Below are 23442 nucleotides of genomic sequence, written 5' to 3' on the forward strand. Positions count from 1 at the left end.
CAACCAGGGAGGGCGGATGGCGCTTCCCTACTTTAAGAAATATTACCAGGCGGCGCAATTTAAGGTTTTGTGGGAATGGCTAGGGGAGAACCCGCAGCAGATCTGGGCTAAGCAGGACAGGGCAGTCGTGAGAACTCCACTGGTGGAGCTACTCTGGAAACAGAGACAACATAGACACCATAATGTAGGGATAAGCGAAATAATAAGGACCACGTTGGACTCGTGGGACTGCAAAACACGGAAAGGCATTATGACCACAACACTGGGGCCCTTCACACCCATCTGCCGGAACCCGCAATTCCCACCGGGGATGGAACAAGGGGCTTATGATAACTGGGAGGAAGCAGGCATAACAAAAATAGGTGAAATGTTCGTGGATAATGAAATTAGGCCACTTGACTCCTGCGTTGTAAGCACAACACTCTCCAAAAGTGATAAATACAGATATGAACAACTTAAACACTGGCTAAATTCCCCGAACATCACCAAAGCAGCTACAAGGGATCTTACATCGCTTGAGAAATACATCATATCCAACACAGGGGCGAAGAAATGGGTATTGACACTCTACGCATTCATAAACTCACAGGAGGAAGAAATCAAATGGTCATACATGATCAAGTGGGGCAGAACATTAGGGGAGGCACCAACGAAAAGGCAGTGGGAAGACTTATGGAAACTGATCCCCAAGATGACACGCTCGGCACAGACAAGAGAAACGTGGATTAAAATAGTGACACAATGGCACTATACCCCAGAAAGACTGCACTCTATGTTTCCTAATACCTCAAATCAATGTTGGCGAGGATGTGCAGAAGTGGCAACGTGGAAGCACATCTGGTGGGAATGTAAAGGGATAAAACCTTTCTGGGAGGAAGTAAAGGGAGAGATGGGGAAGGTGTTTCCGGAGGTGGGGCTGATGGGAGAAGGGGTGTGGCTATGCGGAATTAGAGATGACATAACAAGGAAATACAATAAATCACAGTGGAGAACCTTTTGGGGACTTCTCATAGCGGCATGGACAACAATTGCCCAGAACTGGAAGAATAAACATACCCCATTGACATTACCCACACAATCCAAGGAACGAGGGACAAGTTTGCAAAGGAATGGGAAGGAACTCTGCGATATCTTCAGTCAGACTTTATGGAACAATGGTGCCCCCATAATATCAAAGTAGCAGACATCTTCAACGCATAAAGGAGACCCTTGAAATTCGATTTCATGAGGCCCGAGGGGAGGGAGGGGGGAGGGGGAAGGGGATGTTATAATATTTGATGTTTTATATTTTTGCGATGTAAAACCAATAAGCACAAGTTTAAAAAAAAAGAAAAATACATTACTGCCGTGGGTGTACTCAAGGCCTATCACTTCACCCCAACTCACCCACACCATAAAACACCCATTCACGCAAACAGGTCGCAATTAGCAGATCCAAAAACATACCCCAGCCTCCACCACCCCTACCCACAGCCATTCGCAAAGTATTGTGTCACTAACCACAACATTTTCACAACATTGGGCCTACTTCAACAAATCTGCACACAGCATAGGCCTTGAACACACCCACAGCAACGTAATGCAACCATGCATGTCACCATGTTACCAACTACGACCATCCACATACACACCACTGCCACCAGCACTCCTACCCAACCAGCGCACCACCATGCAGCTATGCAGCAACAAACTGCAACAATTAACATAATGTACAAACCAAACACTCTCTTCTGCACCCCTGTGCACTTTCTTTCACATACTATGGGCGTACCCACTTCCATACACAAAGTGCTGTGTCACTGCCAACCTACCCACATTCTGGTCGCAACACTGGCCCTACTGCAACCAATCTGCACACACCACACTATGTAAGCACCACCCTCTACCGAATGCAGAGTCAAACATGCATTCCTGCGGTGGATATGTTGCAGACCTATGCTCTTATTACGATATGATATGATATGATATGGCATTTATAACGTGCCTATACACAAGGCGCGACGAGCCAAGGGAGGGGGAACAAGTGAAGACAGACAACGATCTTACTAGGCCAGGTGTCATTCAGATTGCGAAAGTGCATGGGAAGGGGGAAAGGGAGAAGTGTGAGGGGGGAGGGAGAGGGGAAAGTGCAGTAGATGGGAAAGTAGAATAAATAAGATAGTAAAACGGCCAGAAGGTGGCAAGTGCAAGGTAAGAGCAAGCATAAGTGCTGGTAGGGGGACTGTAAAGGATACAGAAAACAGTCCCCAAATGCAAGGGTTGCCAGTGAGGCAGTGCAGGTGTGCATCTGGCAGGGCCTGGACCCGAGATCAAAAGGGTGGTCAGGAACCAGTGCATTATCAGCCAGGGCAAGGAGTCTTGCCCTCCTGTTCTGGATAAGTTGCAGAGGGCGGAGAGTAGAAGCAGGCAGATTTAGATAGAGGCTGTTGCAGTAGTCCAGCCTAGCGAGAACCAGAGCTCTGGAGACAGTGAGCTTCTGGGGGAAGGAGAGGAAAGGAAGAATACCTCTGAGGAGGTGCAGCTGGTAAAGTGAGTGCATGCCCTACACCCTAGGGCCTATGGCTTTCGGCCATGCACCCGATAGTATAATCCTTCCACAGACCCACCGCACCTTCATTCATCCATGCATGCCACCATGTGCCTAACTACCGCATTCCATCTGTAGCGCACAGCCACCCGCGCTCCCACCCAACCTATGTCATGTGCATTTCACTCCCTTTCTGCAGTTTACCTGCAACCACTCCCCATGAAAAGAGGTTGCTGCAAACAGATCGCGTTTGAAGCTATGGGGCCATTACGACAGCTGCCTCCAATCACCACACAAAGTACTCACCTACATATGTCACATGAACCACTTCTCACCCCCCCACCCGTTCCCTCCCTTATTGCTGCCAACATGTTTTGTACGGTACATTTTCCAGACCCTTCCGCCACCGCACTGTCCTCCAATACACCATGGCAGCTTTCCCAAAAAATGGCACACCACTCTTCCTTCCAGCCAACCACCGGCCACGTCCAAACTTCTCCAACAGCACGCCGTACCGTGAGCCAATGACACTTATGTCTGCGGAGCTAACTGTGAAATGGGTCCATGGAGCAGACCCAGATTTCACTAATTTTTTGGGACGTGCATTTCAGTTATTTGCAAACAAAAGTACTGGTCGGATTTCCACACACGAAACCTCACCCAACTTGGCAAAAAAAACTCAGAGCCAACCATATACTTTTTAAAAATAAGTTTGGTGAGGATTCGTCCAGGGGGAGCAAAGTTATATGCCACTGAAAAAGTGCTCTACTTATGAGTTTAGTGTAGAACTCCTTGTTTCCCACAGATGACCATGACCTCAGGTGAAGTTCCAGTAACTTCTTTATTTAGTTCCAGTACATTATGATGGTCATATAATGTCAGGTACATCTGGGTTCAGGGCAACATACACCTGCATCCTCCCAGGTAGGCTTACATCTCCCAACTGACTCACATAGAACCCCAGTCACACATAAACATTCTAACCCTTAACACTCCATTGTCAATCAATACACTGACCAAAGGTTCCATTAGGATGCAGGATAATACCAAATCCCTACATATCTCCCTTCCTTAGGGACATAAAAACACAAGTAGATAACTTAACCATAATGGCTAATAACAACACGCACACAAACAACCCCATGTTCAATGCACTTGCCTCATCACTCCTAACTGAGAACATTCTGCTAGTCTCATTACATATTCCAAAATAGTCCACACAGCCGTGGCACACAATTACAAGCAATGCCCCTTCCTCTTTCTACCAAGTGAGGAAAAGGCACCCAACTGCTCAAACATCCTTACTAAAACTTTTACAAATAGAGGCACCCATACCTCTCTTCCTAAACTTGACTTCATCGTCCCACAAAAGAACGCACACACATCTCCCTCACACCCAACAATGCAAACCGGTATGTACCTAAATACACACCACCTCCAACTAGACTGAGTATCCCAGATACCCGGGTAAATACTTCACTTCTTGTGACACCAATACCCCTAAATTGCCCATGTTGAAAGTATTCCTAAATACAATACAGCTCCTATTAGGGAAAACCACACTTCATTCACACCAGCATCATACCAACATCAATGACTCTACTATAGTCTTTGCTGTATCATCATGAAACTCTGAATGGTTTCTAAACCAAACAACCAAACAAAAACTTTGTTTGACACTTAGCACTCTAAACTTTAGCATTAAATAAGGTCTTAATACATCTGCATTACAAAAGTCCCACCTGTGGAAATAAAACATTAGTGCACATAACTATACTTCAGATTCCACATACCAAACTCTAGCAATGTTGTCAATGCAACCTATATTTCATTAAATGTCCATCTGTGGAAGGAAAAGCGTGTTAGTTAAACATGACCGTACCACAATTTTTTGCCTTTGCATCATAACATTACCAAGTATTTGTTGACAGAGGTAACAGAGGCCACGACTTTTACACACCCCCCTTGCACACCTATCAAACATGCTTACTACCACTTGCAAGATACCTCTCATACCAATGTACCTACAACATAAATACCAAATAGCATTTCAGAAAACACCATTACTACGCATATCTCAATCTCTTTCTACTAATATGCAATTTTAACCTACTTAATAAAACCTCACATTTGGATCACTTAATCCCTTGGTTGACTAATTACAAACACCCTTGAGACCTAAATCCAATCTAAAAACTATAAACTTTGTTCTCTGCTCTTAAGCTTCAACAACTTCCATGAAGTACCCCTATTACAGGACAACCTATCCCACAAGAAACTACACCTGACAACATACACGTTCACGCTCTCATGCACTTACCCTGTCCAAATGCCATTCAGGCCTCACATGACAACAGATTCTGAATCAATAAGTAATTATAACTACTTAACCAATTCAATGAAGGCAAGACCAAATTGCTTCCTTTACTTATGCTCGTGAAAGCATCATCTCTTAACTTAAAAGTACCTCTGTTATTCATTCCAGCAATTACGATCATTCACAACTTAAGCTTTTTGAAAAAAATTTCCAACGGGCGGAAATGCAGCCGCCCGCAACAGAAATGGATTTACCAATCCATCTGCCACACTTCCTTTTGTAAATATCACCTCCCGAAGCGTTCCTTTCCTGGTATGTTCATAATGCTGCTTTTCATTGCTGCCAGCCGCCTGCTATAAAAATTGTACTCCCTTTGCCTCCTACCGCATCTCTCAGTTCTTAAGTAGGCTCCAAGCCCCTCAGGAACTACTGACAACATGCCCTCAAAGATCCTCATCACCTCATATAAGTGATAGCTCCTACATGCACCTCCTTAGCGCTGCTGCAAATGGGCCCTTGCCCCTCCAGGCACTACACATGTTGTCTTGGGCAAAATTCCTTCATCACTGCACATGGGCTCTAAGCCCCTAAGGTGCAGCCACGGCTACAAGTCTCTTAGGTGCAGGTATGGGCTCCAAGCCCCCTCAAACGCTGGAATGGCCCCCCAGGACCCTCCTCTGCTCCAGGCGCTTTTCACCTTCGCCACCAATCTTCTATTTGACATATAGGCGCAGCTTAGGTTCCCAACCTCTTCTATTGCTGCTGCCCCAACTCCAGGCCTCAAGCTGCACAACATCACTCCTCATTGTTTCTTTTCCAGGCGCAGCTTAGGCTCCAAGCCTCTCCTGTTGCTACTGCCTTGGGCTTATAGCCCTCAGTTGCACAGCATGCCTCCTCATTGCTTAATTTCCAGGCGCAGTTTAGGCTCCAAGCCTCTCCTGTTGCTACTGCCTTGGCTATAGCCCTCAGCTGCCCAGCATGCCTCCTCATTGCTTAATTTCCAGGCGCAGCTTAGGCTTCAAGCCTCTCCTGTTGCTACTGCCTTGGCTATAGCCCTCAGCTGCCCAGCATGGCTTCCTCAAAATTTCCAGGCGTAACTAGACCCCAGGCCTCTTCAAATTGCTACTGCCTTGGGCACCAAGCCCTCCATGCTGCAGCTAGTGGTCCTAGACCCCTTAAGCCATCAGTCTCTGGGCCCTCAGCCCCTCCTCAGTCTCTTGCTTTCCTCTTTGCCTGACCTGTCCTGCTAGTGACAGGCCAGCTGGCCCCTGGCTCTGGCGCATCCCCTTACTTTCTGCGCCTGAGCTCCATGCGCTGGGCCCTTCTGAGCCTACAGTTTTAAGCGCTCGCCCTACCTGGGAGGTCTTCTTCTTGGGTTGGGGCGAGGTGTATGTGCCATCTTCAATGCTGTCCCCCCAGCACAGCCAGCATCCTCGTCGCCTGTGGCCACAACTACTGCAGCATATCACAGGTATAGGTACACCCGTACTATGAAAGATCATTCAGGTGGTTGTGGGGAGGGCGTAGCATTTTGGGAGCATGCCCAAAGGCCATGCTCCCAAAAGCAACTTTATACGTACTGAAATTAGAAGCCACAATGGTTGCGATATGCTTTGGTGGTTCTGGCCAGGACCCAGAGTCTTGGGTGCATGGCCAAAGGCCATGCACCCAAGACTGAAGTCATAAGCAGTGCGGTTATAAGTGAACATGGCCGTGGTGTGGTGCGGTGGTTGTGTGCACTTTCTAGTGTCTTGGCTGCATTGCTGCAGATCATGCGCCTAAAACTAAACTTAGAAGTAGTCAAATTAGAAGCACCATGGTTTGATATGCAGCGATGGTTGTGGGTAGGACCTATAGTCTTGGTTGCTTGGACGTAGGGTGTTGGTGGTAGGTTATACATCAAAGATGCTAGGCCCAGCCTACAGCCACTGCACCATATTACTGCTATAGATTAGCTGTGTAGATTCGCATATGTGTGAAATGACTGTAATTATACTTACTGTTTATTTGTTCAGAATCCTTATATGTCTTACAAGACTGTAGTACTTGGCGGAACTAGCCTTTTTTAATTTCTGTGATAAAAGAAAAAAGCATGTTAGTGTTTGCATTTCATGAAGACTCATTACATTGTATAATAGACAGTTTAGCTTTTTTTTTTACCCTCATATTTAGTTTACAAACCAGTGTACTGTGCATTTTGCTCAGTTTCTATGTTTGTTTTTCAAATCCTTGGGTCTGGGGAAAAAAAAATCCTTGTCGGATTTAAAAAAAACTTTATTTGCTATGCTACAAACTATTTCTTTGCTTTCTTTGAGTGTTTCCTTGTTCTTTCTGATTTATGTTATGTTTGTTGCCTTGTTGCCGATTTATAACAACAGTTAGATACCTGCTGGCGTATTCTAACTGTGCATTTGTTGTTACGGTTCTGTGGTATTCATTTATCTGTGTGGTTGTTAGACACTCTTGGGCAGTTAGATACCTGTTGGCATATTCTAACTGTTTATGGTCTTTCACTTCATTTTTTGGTAATGTTGAAGTACACATTAGTTATTAAATTTTGGCTTTAAGAAGATTAAATACGCATTTGTAAGATTAGCTGGCAATCTCTGCTTTAGAGTAATGGTTCTATCATTACATTCCACCCATCCACATTTCTTTTTAATGTATGCAGTATAGTGACCTGCATTGGTTGTAGCTCCTGCATGGTAGATTATACCTACTGTTGTAAAGGTTTTCTTTCCAAGTGACACTTGACCGTGTGTGAATGCAGTCAGTTTGCAGTTGTTTTTGGTACCATCTGCATTATAACGTAGCAGCATAAGTATTATGTACTTACTATGTGTTTGTATCAGTAAGGTGGAGCGATTGTCTGAATTGTACATAGTACATAATCTGCCATGGTTTTCATTCTGCACAAGTTGCTGAAATGGAATGGATTCACAATTAGGTATGGATACATACACAAGTCGCTCATTTGGGAATTTTTCCTGTATCACATTGCTACAGAGAGTGTATGTATGTTTCCACATGTATGAAATCTGGAAGATTTCATTTATAGGTATGCTTTTGTTTTCCAGTACTTGTAGTAAGTACATTAGAAATTCTTGTGGATCTTCTTGTGCGTTTATAGTGAATCTCACCATTCCAGCACAGTAGTCCAATTCTTGACTTATTCCGTGAACACTGTATGTGTTGTGTTGTCAGGATTATTGTTGAGTTTCTATGAAGGACTAACATTTGTAAACACAATTGGTCTGTACTGTGTAAGTAAATATTGTTAACAATTGGTGGCAATTGAAATAGAATATTCATTGCTACATTTGCATAGCAACTTACACCAGTTTCATTTGAAAATTTGAATGGACCAGCAAGTTCTGTATCTGAGTGCTTTTTTCAGAGTTTCACTTCCTTCTTTGAAGAAGTACCTGGATTACTTTCCCTAATATGTCTTCTTTGCTTGTGGTAATTTATGAACCTTTACCTTCTTTTAATTTGGCATTTTGGCATTTTATGTAGCGCTACGAACCCTCAGGTATCTGAGCGCTGCTTATTATTACCCACGGTGTGTGGTGCTCATTTATCGACCTCGGAAGGAAGAAAGGCTGAGTTTGGCCCCGCCGGGATTCGAACCTGCGTTAGCAGGCTCTGCACGGATGTCAAAGCGAGCGCTCTACTCGCTGTGCCACTTGACCGGCGTCTTTTCTTTGAAGGATTTGCTGTCAGATTCTGTTGCATTTGTGTTTGAATTAGTTTTCTTTTATCACGTTTTACTTTTTCTGGAACAGGATATTGTTTCAGATGGGGGTGTACAGTGAACTCAGTCTATTGTATTCTAAAATGCAAGGAATATCAGCGTTCACTTTACTTGCATCAAAGTTGATTAGAAATAGACCGTCAAGTGTACGTAAGCGTGATGGTGCTACGTAGCTCATGCCTTCTTTAAAGACTGTGTTTCCTATATCTATCAGTGCTTTGTCTAGGGTAAGACCTTGAGATTTATGAATGGTGACTGCATATGCAAGAGTTAGAGAAAATTTTTCTCTATGTACATACATGTCTATGAACAGAAGGAATCGAGCAGTTGAGCGCCCTATCCTTTTCACTTCTGAAAGTTTGTCAAAGCGAATACTGACAAACTGAATGTTGTTGTCACGTGGGTATGATTGTATCCAGTGCTCCATTAACTAGCCCTTGCTCCACGTCAAGGTTACGTTTAAGCATTACTCTACAATTTAAGGATCATTTTAATATTATTTCCAAACCAGCTGTGTTGGAGATTGAATTTTCTAAACTATTTAGTCTTGGTGTGGCTTGCTCACACATGGGTACTGTCATACCATGTACGTCTACTTTGTCTGTGGCGCAAATTTCCATTATTGGTTGCATTTCTTTATTTAACATTGTTTCATTGAATTTGAAACAGCTTGCAAGAGTTGGCATTAAGGCCATACAATTGACATTTTTGTGCGCTAATTGTTCCATAACATCAGTAGCACATGCATTATCGCCATAAAATGCATGAATGTGCCGGTCTTTCAATATTGCTTGTGCTTCTTGAGATAGTACACCAACTCTAATACTTTTTTAGGATGTTGGCATAAGTGAGATCTGCAGATTGCTGCATGTTTTCTGTTAATTCTCTGTATTGGAAATGTTGCCAAAGGTTGACATTTCCTATGCTGCCAAAAGTTTTACGGCAGAGTTTGTGTCCTAAGGTTTTAAAAATAGGTTCACCTTTCACTGGTGTCAATTGTAGAAGATCTCCGAAAACGATATTGTGTTTCCCTGCAAAGAGTTATTCGTAGTTTGTTTTAAGTACTTCTTGCAATCTGAAATGAATCAAAGCCAACATTAGGTTGGAGACCATGCTCACTTCATCTATTAGTAGCATTTTAATTTGCTTTAATACTCTGCGTAGTTCCATTGCAGCATCTGCAGAAAGTTGTTCAACTGGAAGAAGTAGTAATCAGTGTAAAGTGACACTGCCTATGTTGTAGGCAGCTAAACCTGTGGGGGCAGTTCCAACAGCTGACAGTTTGTTGTTTGTCAATTGCTGAAGGAACTTGCTGATGATTTTGTTTAAGAATGTTTTTCCTGACCCAGCTCCAAAACCAAAGTAAAGCAGTATTGGTTTGTAATTTTAGCAGGTACATTCTTTATTTTCCTGATGTACACCATGTGCAATATGTTTTGTTACGTCTTCAAAAATGGTGCACTGATCTTTGTTAAGTTTTGCTTGTTGTACAGTTAAGTCTTCTATATTTTCTTGATAGTGACACATGGTGTTTTCCACTTCTGTCATAGCTAATTCTGCCTCATTTGCTATTAGTGGCTGTCCTAGTGGTTCTTGGCTTCCTGTTACAGAAGGTTGACTACTGTCGGAAGAGTCCTTATCTACTTAGGCCTGAAGTTCTTCTTCATGTTGCTGTTCATTGTGCAACATTGTTTTGTACTGTGTAAAGTTCACATCGGGGATAGTGCTTTTATTTGCTTTGAAAGCATCTTCATAGTAGTCATAGTTATCTAGTATCTCTTCCTCTTTTCTCCATGGTTTAAAAAAGTTGTAGCAGAGACATGTAATATAGTTCTTTCTGTTGAGGAGTTTTTAATGATAATTTAACATGATTAATTAAGCTTCGTTTGGTAAGTTTCACTAAGCTGCCTTCATAGTCTGTGACTCTATATCTGCCTTTGCTTTCATCGGGTTTTATATTATTTTTGTATGCAACATTTTGAGCTATGTGGTATAGACACATGCTTTCCAAAGTAGTACTCCTGTTCAGATAGCATGTGTCCAGTAAATTGTTTTTTAAAATGTCTTGGCTGTTGGGATCATTTCTGGCAATTGTTTCTATGTCCTCATATGATTTCAGAACTCTTTTTCTAGATTTAGCAGGACCAAGACTTAGCCATACTATGTTGTGTGATTTTCCGTACAAAGCAGTACGGTTAAACGATCTGCCGCTTCATAGGTGCCACATTCTCTATGGGAGAGCATTTTTATGCCTAGGCTGTACAATTTCTGAGATAGTGTTTTGTCTGATGATAGGTCATCTCAGAGGTCTTGAAGCTCTGTTTTTTCTGCTTTTGTTAAGTAGGCTGTAACATATCGTGCAACAGCAGTGGAAATGTCTGCAATGTACTGCACATCTATGTTTGCATTCCATAAGAGGGCAATGATTGCATTGTATTCATTGATATATTTATGTCGAACTGAAGACATGAAGTTGTTCACTTCGCCTGTTTCTGTAACTGGTCTAGGGAAACCAAACCGGCATTTGGTGAAGTATTTCCCTTTGTTTTTGTATTTGCGATGACAATATTTGCCACATTTGTGTCTTTGAAATTGCAAAATCTGCCCATGCAGGTCACTATGTGTCCGTTGTGAAGGGATTTCACAAGTGACATATTTTGGATGAACTGCAAAACAGTGGCATCAGTGTCGTGACCAAATTTAGGTGCACCTTTGATCCATAAAAGAATGTGAATATGTAGTGCTCCTCTCACTTGGTATTCTTTTCTCCAAAAGAAGTGTTGCACTTCTCTGAGGGGAGGAACAGTTTTATTGCAAATTAAGTGTAGCATAGCAATGAAACGATGATGGAAATATCTTGACACATTAACTGGATCTAGAGAGTTCTCCAGGTGTTAATACATGTATGTTGGTTTTGTTGTTGTTTGATATGCATAGGAACTCATGTAAATCTTCCCATGCATATTCTGCACAACTTAGTGTAACAAACCAAGTCGGTGGTCCAAGGTTTCTGATCACACAACGTACGTCTCCGTGCCGTCGGAAGCAGTATTCTTTTGTACCACACGTTTGCAAACAAATTTGTTATACTTGATTGTAAAACCTCATCTTTTTCTTGTACTTTTTGTATTAATTGCATAGCTGACATATTTTGAAAGTGGGTTCCAGATTTCAAAATGTGTGCTACTCCGTAACATAGGGTTGCTAGTTCACTTTCAAAGAGTGGGTCTATCCTTGTATCTTCCACCTTTGCCAGTAGGAAATAGCAGTGGAAAAGCATGTGCTTCTATACTTTGTTCACATATGCTCATTGGTGAACCTTTGGTTTGTTGCATTTGGTAAGTTTCTGGTGCATCATCTATGCATTCATTTGAATGCAATGGATTAATTGTGTACTGGTCCAAAAGAGTAGATACTGCAGCAGGATCCAGAAGTTCAAATTGTCCAGTTTCTGATGACTCTTCAATTATTTCAGTTGTTTCCGTTAAGCTTTCGTCAATACTTATTTCCTTGTAGTATACGTTATTGTCTTTTAGATATTGCAAGGCTTGTCTAACTTTATGTAAGTCCACCAGTTGTTGCCAAACTTTTTGTCTTTTGTTGGTACACCATTTACCAAGACAATTAAAGAATACTTTGTTGAACGTTGCACTCCTAGAGTGTGTACATTTTCTGTTAGATCTAATGGCAAATAAGCTACTTTGCCACGAATGCCTTTCACCAATTCAGAGGGAGCTAATTTTGCTGTTTTTGGGTGAAGGCGTATAATCACTTGAAATGGGTGAACTGTATGAATTATGATGCTATCATACAAATTGAGTTGTTGCAGGGTTTTTGGTAGTGGGAACAATTCCAAATTATTTGTGATAGCACGTGAAGGAGTTTGGTTGTTGTCTAGTTTTGTAGTGCAGTAACTGCAACATATTAAGGGTTCACTTATTTGATATTTGTTTTCAGCTAAAAGGTAGAGAGCTAATTCAAACCATTTGGAATCTTCATTGTCTTCTATTTTGTATGCTATGTCTATATTTTTTGTGTTCCTTTTGTAAAACGTTCTGCGGCAACACACACACACACACATGGTTTGGTATTTCAGCCGATGCACTTTTAAATTTTAGTATTTCTTTTTTGTATGTGTGTAATAGAAGATTGCTATGTGCAGAATTGTTGGTAGTCTGTTCTAAAACTATTGCATTTTGTAAGTGACTTTCACTTCCAAAATATTTTTTCTCTGGATACGGTCAATTACTTCTTGTAGGTATTTGGGTGTACCATGCAGAAGAGTGTTATTTAAATTAGCTAATTCTGAAGCTGGACTTTTAGCATAGTATATTTTATACACTAGATTTCTTACATTTGAATAATGTATTGATATCCTTTTGATATCATAGAAGGTGCTTTTGCAAATAGGTCCAGAAATGCAGGCTAATGAATGTCCTTATAGTCCTGTGTATTTGCGCACTGGACAGATATCCATCTCCTGCAGCACTTTCATTTTAATTTTGTCTTTACCTTTCACATACTGATTGAGGAACTGAAGTAAAGAGTTGAAATATTTATTAAGATGGCACACATTGATGTGCACGGCCATTTGTATACTGGACAGTCTGGTTCAGTCGAATCGAGAGGTAATTCTGAGTATTCAGGGTATACTTTTTTAAGCAGTGTTTCTTGTTCCATGATGCTAATATTGATTTTTTCATATCCTCGTCCACTGCCATGGATGGCAATTGTGTTTGTTTGATTTTGTTTGTATGCTTCTTCATTAAAATATGGTTCTGTGCTTGTTGTGTGACTCCATTCACCTCCACAAATATGTAAGAAGTTATTTTTGTTCACATTCCGTTTATTGATAAGTTTCTTTTATAGTTTGGTACTTAGTTTTGTTAGTGGTTAACACTAATATAGACAACTTCCTTTTGAGAAGGATTGCACTGTCCATGAGAGCTTGTAGGATACATTTTCTATGGTAGGTTTTAAGGGTTGTGGATGATTTTGGTCCTCTTCTTATTAGATTCTGAAGGACTCTGTGGCGAAACATTTTTGCAAAAATACTTTTTTTACTATAGGTTCTTGTTACTATATCAGGATTAATAGGAGCATTGTTAGCAGTACTGGTAGCTGATTTTTTGTGAAGAGTTTTGTGTTTCGTGCCACATTTTGTTGGAGGAGGTAAAGTTTCGGTAGTTGAAGCTTCCTTTGTTTCGCTAAATGACTGTATTAGCTGTTTTCTTCCAACATTCTCTACAAACTCTGCTACAGATGGATGCTAAGGTTGGACACTTGTATATTTATTTGCTCTACTTCTGCGTTCCTTTCTACAGACTTGCTTTTTGGTAGGCATTCTTTGGGGTCTGTTGAAAAAAAGAAGGCATGGTTTGGTCTGTTGTATAATGTATGTGTGCTGTGTGCATGCGTGCATGAGTTTGATGGGGAAGCTCTTTGTGGTGCTGTGTGAATGTGCATTGGCCTCTTACAATGATTTGGGAAGGTTATTTTTCTGTTTGTATATTACTACAATGTGCTTCAGATGAGAGTACAAAGTGGGCCAGTGATGAGGGGAAGCATTAATAGTAAACGTAATGGCATAAAATTGAAACAGCTATTTGTTTTCTAGTACTAACATTCTAAGGCTTCTGTATTTTATTTGAGTTCCAAACACACGGGGATTTGTGAGCCATTCTGCCTGTTATTCTTTGTTTAATAAATGGGGATTTGTGGGTAGAATGGTACAGAAATCACTGTTTGCTTTGGTGTGCAAATTAAATACATAACCCACACAGTCTGTTTGAGGGATAGTTAGAATATAAAGGTAGTACTGTACTTACTTTTTTTTTGTAGTATGACCAGGTTTCTTCGGATATGTCGTTTGCAGTGTAGATGCTGTTGATTTTCAGGAGAGTAGTCTTCACTGCGATTGTAAAAAGAAGTAGTTAGTAACTTTGTGTGTTTAAAGCAGTGATGTTACTGTACACGTTAATTTTGCATCTTTCGCTGGAGTATTCTCCTTTCATATTTCAACACAGTGCATGTGTGTATTTCACTTCACTATGTGCTGCCATTGTATGTTACTTGCAGTATGTTAGTTGCATGTGCTTCAGAAATGAGTACAATATTTAGGTTATGAAAATGCCTTGTTTCTTTTAAGCTGTGTTATCTATAGCAGAGAGGTTTGTAAGCGATAGGTCATTATAGTGGATGGGAAAAATGTCTGTACTTTCATATTATAAGTACGATTTTGAAAAATCGGGAGACCCTCAGAGGGAGATGTCACCACAGCAATGGGAGCATTTTGTTTTTCTCATACAATCGCATTGTAAGTCGCAGTTATGTAGGCGGTACACAGGAAAAAATTGTGCCATTTTCTAATGGAATATCGAGTTTTGTGCTAAATAGGGAGGGTTTTAACGTATGTATAGGTTATGCGTGAGACAATAAGAAGTAGTGCGGTTAGTCAATGAAAAATCGGACATCTTGCACTTAAAGGGGGAGCGTTGGTATGTATTGGCTATGCAGATTTAGTGGCATTAATTTGTTTAAATGAAATCATAAGGGTTGCACATGTTCTCTGATTAAAATATGCATACCTGTACTTTATACGCATGCATGTGCGCATGCATGGAGCTGTATGTAGAAATCCGCAACACTTGCACAGTAGTTTTTGAAGTAGGTGCTTTGCACTGATATGTGACTTGCATTCAGACTGATCGATAGTACATTTGAAGTGCGAAATTTTGATGACAGAGTTAGATGTAGGGATGTTGAATGTGATTGGTGGATGGTTGTGTGAGTGCTTAGCTGTGTCCAATGAGGGAATGGATTCGCGAGTGATGTGGAAAGGGTAGAAGGACTGGCTAAGAGTTACGTGCCACACATAGACAACGCTTGTCCGTGGGTAGGGCGTGTCACATACGGGTTTCTACAGCAAATCCAGCATGCAAAGGGGACTGTAGGCATCAGCCAATCAGATGTTCACATTGCTCTTGTGTGTTGAAAGACGGTGCATATACTGAAGATGGCAGAGGTGCAGAGGGTGAGGGTTTTGGTCCTTGGAGATATTTTTGTCCATGGTTTACAGCACTATGCTGAAAGTAGGCATGTGGCACACCATTTTGATGGGAGAGGAGTGGAGGTGGTGTGGAGCACTGAGACTGATCGCAATGTTGCGGCAATTCTCCAAGTTTGCAACGAGATGTGTATGATGACCACTCCTCATGTGGTACATTTGCACTACGGTGCTTGCCATTTGGGCTACGTGAGTTCAAGTACTTTGTTGGAAGATTTGGAACAGTTGGTTCAAGCAGTCATGAACATCTTTCCAACTGCGAAATTAATTTTTTCTGGGTTACTCCCTAGAGGAAAATGGAACAACAGTTCTGTTTTCTGTCCAGATCAAAGTATTGGGAGGTGTAACATCAATTGCGGCATGCATGCTTTTATGTTACGAGCTGGTATGTTTTTCTGCAGCCACGAGAACATTGTTCCCAGTAATGCGGCTTATTTTGAAGCAGATGGTGTTGCGTTATCTTCTTTGGGAAATGCCATGTTCTTTTGGAATGTAAGGCTTGCTTTGGAGAAGGTTATGTAATGGTTGTAGGAGTAAAGTAAGAACAGAAAATATAAAAAAAACAAAATAATAGGTGTCTGTAATGCATCTGCCCAAAAAAAAAAAACAACGGCTCTTTTCAGAGCCCACCTTAAAGGGGAAAAGGGGAATAATATTTAAATGTACAGTCGTCACGCTCTGATCCTGTACGTGTCTGCGAACATGGCGGTAGTTTTCAGGCGGCGTGTATTACCAATGGGGATTCTGGGGTGGAGACGCATGCAGATGAGAATGTGCGAAGGTAGGGATTGGTCAGTAAAGTTCAGTGGGTGTGTTCTGTACGGGAGAAATGTAGTGATAATGTCTTTTTCCTGACAGGGGACCAGGCGGCCATGGCTCTGTGTGCTAAAAACAGATTATCTGGATTTTGGGAGACTCATGGATACATTGGTTGAAGGTGCATGCAGAAAGTTGCGGTCTATGTACATATCTTGGATTTCCTCATGTGGAAGTGCACTGGCATGGCGTGCGTGGATTGAGGTGGCTGGACTTGGTACCTCTCTGTGCAACTTTACAGAGAGAGCGTCATCCTGATATACTTATCATTCATTGTGGAGGAAACAGTTTAGGCCATGTCTCTGGAATTTCTTTGCAATTTGCAATGAAGGAAGGACTTGGGAAGGTCATGAACATGTTTCCAAATTGCCAAATAGTTTTTTCCCGTATTGCACAAAGACAAATATGGCTGTGTTCTTCTGCATTTGGTCCACAAATGGAGAAAGCGAGGCACAATGTGAATAAGGCTGTTTGTTCCTTTCTAAGAGATGTTGGCATGTCCTCACTCCACAATGAAAACATTTTGTTTCGCAGCTCTTTCATTTTTCGCAGAGATGGAGTCCATCTCAAATATGCTGGCAATCAGATTTTTCTTGGCAATGTACAAAAGGCATTGCGACTTTTTTTGGAATCATAGTCACGTATTTGGCAATCCGTTTTTTCCAACCTACAGTTTTTGAAGCACACACAATCCCAGTGAAAAGGCCATTTTTTTTGCTACGCTTGACCCTCCATTTTTGTGTGTCCTACGACTGTCCGCTGACTTTTCCAAAAATGCGTGGGGGCCTACAATGGTCAATTGATAGTCCTATTGTTAAACTGAGAAAAGTGGCTCCGAAGAGAGCCTTTTTGGTCATTTTTGTTATTTTCCACTTTACTGCTTTTGAGGACACGGCACACTAGGAGAGGAGGGCAAAAGAGGGTAAGGGAGGGGCACCAACCACGGGGATAAGAAGGGGCAGGTGGAGAGAGAAATGTTCTTAGGATGCCCCATTCTGTTCATTTACGCACAACTTGTACAGATGGTACCTTCTAAGATCAGTTCCATCTTGGTTGGCATTGGTAGGGGTAGGTGTATTGCCGTTAGAACATCCATATTCTATTGCTTACGGCTGTTCGCGAACATTTTAAGTCTTTTTAAAACAATTTTTTTTCCTCAAACCCTTTGACTACAACCAATATACAAAAACTTTCTAAAAACACACACATACTTCAATCAACAGAAAGACAGGGGAAAGCAGATACTGACACGAATATAGGGGAATTAGGGTTCAACACGGGCTGATTGTGAGGAGATGATTTGTGAGGGGAAGAAGGGATGGATGTTTCATCAAAACGTCTATTTTCTTCTTGAAGGTTTGGGGATGGTTCACTAGGAAATGGAGAAGGGGGGGCAGGTACAGGCGGGACAGTGATAACGTATTTTTCCTCTCACAAATTCCTCCACAAATTGCCTTAAACTGTTAAAATTGTCATTTAGTGTGTCCATTTTCAGTTCTGTCCTTTTCAGCCTGTCTTCCTCTGTGTCGTTTGTTGGCCTTTCTTCTTTTTTTCCTGGTCTGTTAAAAATAAATATATATATGTTAAATGCCCATAAAATACTGACCATTATTTTGCTTATGCAGAGCACTGTGTACCATTATTATCGCTATCTTCGGACATTTCCCCATGCAGAAAATTCTCTTCTAGCCACTCCAAAGTACTGCACATTTCTGTGTCAAAACAACAGAAAGAAATTATTTTTTCTGCCCCTCATACCAAAAAAAGTACACACACATATAAGAAAAATGAAGTTCACTTACTATTTTGTTGTAATTTATCTTTGTTGTAGTGCGTGCGTCTACTGTCAGTCCTGGCTGCATAGTGTCTGTGAGGTAATTATGTTGGAGGCATACTTTCTTTTGTTATGGCATAATCCATTTAATTCTACATGGTCATTAAATGCATGGTTTTTGTTTCAGACGTTTAGGTTTACTATTTATTTACTAGTACTTATAATGTCTTTATGTGTCCTTTTTCAAAGTTGAGCATTTTTTGTGTAAGACAATATTACAATTTCAGATACCCCCTGACTGTTTGGGTACTGTTGACCTCGTCCGCAGACATGCGCTCAGTCCGTGCCTTTCAAATATCAATAGCGACATAGCTCTCAACTCACCCGCTTTTGGCGGGTGTCACCCGCCTTGCAAAGGGCTGCTTCACCCGCCAAGCCTCCTGCACGCCCATTCATTTCAATGGGCGTCTCACCCACCAAAAACAAAATCGGGTGATTTCTCCGCCTATGCAAGACAAATGGTTGAGAGCTATGTAGCGAGGGGGTTCTGTATGTTCTATGTTACATGTATATAAAGTAAGCAAATTATACTACATATCTCCCAAGATCACATGATGATAGTTTATATTCAGCAAAAAAACGTTATTCACGTGATGTTATGATTAGGGTCCCCTTCAAAAGACCTGTGAAATTCAGTAAAAAAAAACTTCGTAAAGGGAACGTTATGGTTAAGTTGCACTACTAAAAACCTGTAAAATTCACTAAAAAAACTTTATAAACGTGACATTATGGTTCGCAGTAAAACTGAAAACCCCCTGAAATTTACCAGTTATGGTATCCTAAGCAACCATAACTGCCCGCACCACACTGCACTGCTAACACTAACACCCAGAACATCAAAGATGACATCACAGGCCTCCAATTGGTCCAGAGGGCAGCGTGATGTCCACAGACATTGGACAAGCCTTCTGATTGGATGTGCGTATATTTTTGGGAAACACCCTCCATGTTGGATTTGCAGACAGCGTCTGTTGTCCGCGAACATCGCAGTAAAAACATATTAAAAAATATACTGCACTTGTCAAACTAATGGAGACGTGAGGGGTGATGAGGTTGGGATGTGATACGACCAGAAAATGCCCAAAAAACAGCTTGCTTTTCAACTCTGACATCCACTAACAGTCCGGATGTTCAGGCAGTTCTGTGATGTTCGCGGACATCTGAGATGTTCAGGGACATCTATGCCTATTTCTGAATTACAGAGTTGGTTAAAAGCAGTTTTTAGATGGCTTATAACTTTGGCGGCACAAACGAACTGCATGACATTTTGGATTTGTATTCTAAACCTGACTCTGAATAGTTCTGCAAAGGGTGGTGCTGTTTTGTCAAGAGGGAACAAAATTAGAGAGGGGGCCCACAATATTGTAAAGGCTTATACATGTGGTACCATTTCACAAATCTGTACAAAAGTTTGCAAAAAGATTTTGACCTAGATAGGAATGTTTTTACAAGGTTTGGTGGGATTTTGCAAGGGGGGCAAAATTAGAGGTGGGTCTCAATATTTTTAGATGGCTTATAACTTTGTTGCCATTTGATGATGTGGAGTAATGTTTTCAGAAAGATTATAGACCCAACCTTCAATGGTTGGGCAAAGTCTGAATGGATTTTGTAAAGTGGGGGCTAAGTTATATGACTATTTTATGTACGTATATTTTGACACTGAAAGCATTTTTTTTCAAATGGGTGCAGTTTTTTCTTTTTTGAAAAGTGTCATAATGTAGGTACACAAAATAGTGATATACCTTTGATGACTGAGGTATAGCATGTAGCCATAGACAGTGGCCAGATTGTCCGGGTCATGGCCCAAGGCCATGACCCGGACAATCTGGCTATTGGTGATGACCATGAGGGATCAGCAATGGGGTTAAAGTGGGCATGGCCACCAGGCACCGGCTATTTGGTAAAGTGTTTCGAAATTGGGATAGGTTTGAATGGGAAATAAAATTCTGCTCATGAATACAGGTTGAAGTGCTGAATGGGATTGCAGCAAATATGCACAAGGAGGGTCAGCAAGAACTTGAAAGCATGGTTTTGCAAATATGCCCTGTGTTTTATTTTTTTGAAAGTGTGAAAATGTAAGTACACAACACAGTAATACATCATTGGTGTTTGGGCAATGGGCCTTGCTGTTAGCAAGGAATAATATGTACTGTAATTTGCTTACCGAGGCATGCAGCATGGCCAAAGTGGTACATTGTAAAAGGGACGTTATGGTTAAGATGAACTGATAAAAACCTACAAAATTCTCTGAAAAAACATTGTTAAATGATCGTTATGGTTAAGTTGCACTAATGAAAACCTATGAAATTCAATGAAAAAACTTTGTTAGAGGGACGTTGTGGTTACAAGTAAAACTGAAAACCCCCCTAAATTCATCATTTACGGTAAGCTAAGCAACCATAACTCGTGCCACCACCGTGCACTTCTAAGACTAACACAATACATGAAAGATGACATCACGGGCCGCAACATCAGAAAACTGCTGTGCCATTCGCCACGACTTCTCCCAGGCGGCGGATCCCGCATTTTATAGTATGGGTCAATTTTTCAGCAGCAGCACCGGGGCCCGATCCCATCCTCATCGCCAATGTTGTGTCCTGGAACCAGGGCACATGGTCCAGGCACGCCTTTGCTGGGGGTCATTAAGCCGACACACATAGATGCAGGGATCACTCTGCGGGACCCTGAACACATGGTCAGATCATGGCCTGGGGGCACCGGGCCGTCATGACATACGGCGCAGTAGTTGCCCGGCAGGGGCACTGGCAAACCGGTGCAGAGTTGCCCACCAGGAGCTCTGCTGACATGGGGGCCTCAGGGACAGCGTTACCCTGAAGGGGCACTACCCTGTTGAAAGGGCCCTGCAGGTCTGGCCGGCTGCCTGCTCCACAGCACCAGCATCGTGCTGCAGGAAGAACGATACAGCAGATAGGAGTCCGTTGGTATCGACTGATGAGCAGGAAACCGCTCATCCCTTTTATTGTGTGAGTCACATGGTCACATCATGTGACATTAGCATAAGCCCTGGGAGAGACTCACTATCCTAAAAGGAGTGGCACACCATAGAGATGACGAGCCAGCCAGGACGTCACACCACGCAGAGGAAATAAAACATCACCCATCTTGACAGCTGACATTCTGCGCTTGAGAAAACCTTGCAAAGCCAGTATTGTTTTCTGTGTCAGCCCATTATTCACAAACACTTTCGGAAAGGAGTTCCTTAGCACACTGGAACAAAGTCCTTGACACTGCAGATTATCCTCGAGGAGTTGCGAGTGAGCGAGCGAGAAATTGGACAACCAGCATTGCGTGAAAGTCCTTGTCAGACCACCTGATATTTGTATTTCAAAACTGACACACTTGCGATCATGTGACTCAGGTGGTCTACCTTCTGGATAACTCAGTGCTTTGTAAACGGTAACATAAAGGACATAAAGTATCTTTTGCCCTGCAATAGAACTACATTGAAAAAGGGGCTGTAGGAATGGGCCGGCGGCGCTGTAGTGGGAGTGTCGGCAGCGGCTGTAAACACTTAAGTTGGAGATAGACAGTGCAGCTTGAGCCCCCCAGCGTCGTGTGGAGACAAAATTAATTAAAACAAGCCTTCGAAAGCAACATTAAACAACATAAAACCTCTACACCATACAAGTATGGGATTGAACATTCTGCAATTTTACATACTTTGCACACTCAGTGACCAACACAGATAAACATAGACTGTTTTGCTGACACCCCTAAGTAACAGAAACCGTGACTATGGGGGTCATTACGAGATGGGTGGTAGCCATGGTGCTCTTAGCACCATGGCTGCCTCCCATACCGTGTCCAAGTCCTGTCTTGTTCAATGGGTGCTTACCGGTGCATTCCGACCCTGGAGGGACCGGTAAGTCCCGATTGAACAAACCATTCCCCATTCCCATTTGAGCCCCCATAGGGTTTAAATGGGAATGGGGAGGGCGCTAATAATGGGCTCGCGACTAGCAAGCCCGTTATTAGCGCCCTGCTCCCTTAGCGGGACCCGTAAGGGATGTGTGGTCAGACCACACGTTCCTTACGGTTCCCGCTAAGGGACCTCGGAATTGGGTGGTAAGGGATTACCGGCACCGGTCTCCTTACCAGTGCCTGGGATACCTTACCGCCCAACTTGGAATGAGGCCCTATGACTGTGGGTGTGAACATCAATCCTGCTATTGCCACAAAGCTGAGAGGCTCAGAGTAAAACGGTTGAGAAGTTGCCGCAAGTAGCTGTAAGTGCCACAGGAGTGCCCCAAAGGGTAACTGATTTACCTTGAACTCGAGGCTTTGGGTAACAGGTTGGAGTTTGTTATAGAGTTGGAGACAATGCACAAAGATGGATACAGCTTGAGGAGTAACAAGAAGAACAATCCTGAGCGAGCAAAGTCAGTGACAGAAGTGAGCCACTTAAGAGTCCCTAGAAGAGATATGGATCGTGGTGAGTGCTTCAAAAGTTCATCGCACTGCAATGTTACAAGTGAAAAAGTACCGCCAGAACCGATTGTAGAGACCAATGATGAGTGAAATAAGGCTAACTCAAACAAAATAAATAGTATTTCCAACACTCCAACAAAGCACCACCAGCCACTAGCATCTCAAAATACCCCAGAATATAATACCACAATAGTGCAAATTCACAAGGTGCCAGGATGGATTCCGGAAAAATATTGGAATGAACTAAGCAAAAGAAGGAAATACAAAACAACCCCAGTGGCTGGGTTAGGGAACTGGATGAACAGCAGCTGCATGAGGACAGGCCCACTTGCCTAGTGTACCAACAGCAGCAGATAATTCCAACAGATTTAACAGCCAGTGAAAGTATTCCCCGATCAGATATATTCTAAAATGGAGGAGGCAAGGTGAACGAAGTGGGAGGTGTAACAGATCTGACTCTTAATATAATCATAGTTCCCTCAAGCAGGATTCAAACGATGACCTCCAAAAAATCAAAAACTAGGGGGAAGTTGCAGAATAAATTAATGCTGTATTTTGAGAGAGCGAAGAAAAAGGGAAATCACTTTAAGAACTTAGGGGAAATTACAGATGCTAAGATATTTCAGGACACACGGGAGGAATACATAGAGGAGCCCCCCCAAAAAGTTTCTCGAATCCC

The sequence above is a fragment of the Ambystoma mexicanum genome, chromosome 3p (genome assembly GCF_040938575.1).
Source record: "Ambystoma mexicanum isolate Mex_15411 chromosome 3p, UKY_AmexF1_1, whole genome shotgun sequence".
Classification (NCBI taxonomy): domain Eukaryota; kingdom Metazoa; phylum Chordata; class Amphibia; order Caudata; family Ambystomatidae; genus Ambystoma; species Ambystoma mexicanum.